Source organism: Pundamilia nyererei, unplaced genomic scaffold (assembly GCF_000239375.1).
Source record: "Pundamilia nyererei isolate P.nyererei 1_Seehausen unplaced genomic scaffold, PunNye1.0 scaffold00077, whole genome shotgun sequence".
Lineage (NCBI taxonomy): Eukaryota > Metazoa > Chordata > Actinopteri > Cichliformes > Cichlidae > Pundamilia > Pundamilia nyererei.
Window position 1 is genome coordinate 157,030 of NW_005187478.1, and position 1,738 is coordinate 158,767.

At 40.9% G+C, this 1,738-nt stretch overlaps 1 protein-coding gene across 1 annotated transcript in view; it reads left to right on the forward strand.

The window, feature by feature from the left end:
- LOC102193775 (tissue factor-like) overlaps nt 1-1,738 on the forward strand; it is a 12,850-nt gene that overhangs the window by 1,667 nt on the left and 9,445 nt on the right. The gene's annotated exons all lie outside the window — the stretch shown is intronic.

The window sequence follows — 1,738 nt, forward strand, 5'->3', positions numbered from 1 at the left end:
CACACACACACATTTTGAACCTCAAAGATGCCTTTAAACTTCGGGTATTTTGAGGCTCTTCCTCCTCAGTTTGTGGAGGAAGTAGAGTTGTTGTTGGGCTTAAACGACCAGTGAGGCTGTTTTCTTTGACCAAGAGAGACCTTCTGAGATGTGCACACCCAGGAACTTGGTGCTGCTTGCCCTCTCCACAGCAGCACCATTGATGGTTAGTGGAGCATACATGGTGTGAGCTCTCCTGAAGTCTACGATGATCTCCTTAGTCTTCTCCACATTCAGGGAAACCACTATTAACTCCTTTAGTAACTTAACGCCGGTAGTAGGTCTCATCGTTGTCGCTGATGTGACCTACCACAGTTGTGTTGTCTGCAAATTAGATGAAGAGGCTGTGTGATGATGTGCAGTCGTGGGTCAGCAGAGTGAAGAGAAGTGGGCTCAACACATCCTTGGGGAGCAGTGTTGGGAAGGTTACTTTTAAAATTCCACTACAGATTACAGAGTACATTGACCCAAAATGTAGTTTGTAATGTATTCTGTTAAGTTACTCAGTGTGATTATTTGATATATTCGCGTGCTATTTATCCTACTGCTCTGTGATTTATTACTATTACTGAACGTCTTTTAACAGCTGTTAGAATGTATGAACACATCACTCCAGTTACAGCAAATGTACACTGGCTCCCTGTAAAATATCGTGTTGATTTTAAGAGTACTTACTTTTAAAGTTTTAAATAATATGGCGCCTAGTTATTTAAACAAACTCCTCAGCATGTATGACCCCAAAAGAGCACTGAGATCATCTAGCCAGATGCTCTTAGCACAACCGAGGGCTCGTTTGAGATCGGGCCTTTGCAGCAGCAGCGCCCAGACTCTGGAAGAATCTGCCAGAGGAGATTCGTACTGTAGAGTCTATTCAGTCTTTTAAATTGCGTCTTAAAACTCACGTCTTTACTTTGGCTTTTAATTTGGTTCAGTATGAGTACCATCAGGCCTGTTTTATGTTTGTATTGTTAATTCACTGTCTTCTTGTTTCTCTGTGTTTCTCTGTTGTTTTCTCTTGTTTTTAGCCGATTGTGAAGCACTTCGGTCAACCCAGTTTAAATATGCGACACAAATACAATTTGAATTTAAATTTGAAGACTACTCGCCACCGAGCTACCATTGGTTAGTTCATAGACTGCAGACTGTTAGACTTGATGGACAGCATTAACAACCTGCTAGCTGCAAGTGATCACGAGCAGTTCTGAAAGTAACACCAACTAGATTTCTAAATCTTAATATAAAATGAGCAACAGTAGGGGGGACATTAGGTGAGGCTGCACTTTTTGCAGTGATCTTGTATAGAAAATTATTTCTTTATTAGTAATATGTTTTCTTTCTGTCTTCTTTCAGAGCTGCACGTGATTATTTGCAGCTAGCAGGTTGTAATGCAGCCTTCATTAATAGTAATAAACCACACAGCAATAGTACATCGAAGACACTGAAGTGTTTCTTTCGGTTGGAGTCTTTGACGCTGAGAGCAGCTCGGTTGCTGGATGTATTCCATTACCCGTATTCAGCGTTCATATGCTGGAGGTGTTGCTGCTGACCCGTACTGCCTGCTGTCTTAATAATAATAATAATAATAATAATAATAATAATAGATTCCATTTATATAGCACTTTTGAGACCCTCGAAGTGCTTTACAATTCCGCTGTTCATTCACTCTCACATTCACACACTGGTGGAGGCAGCTACAGTC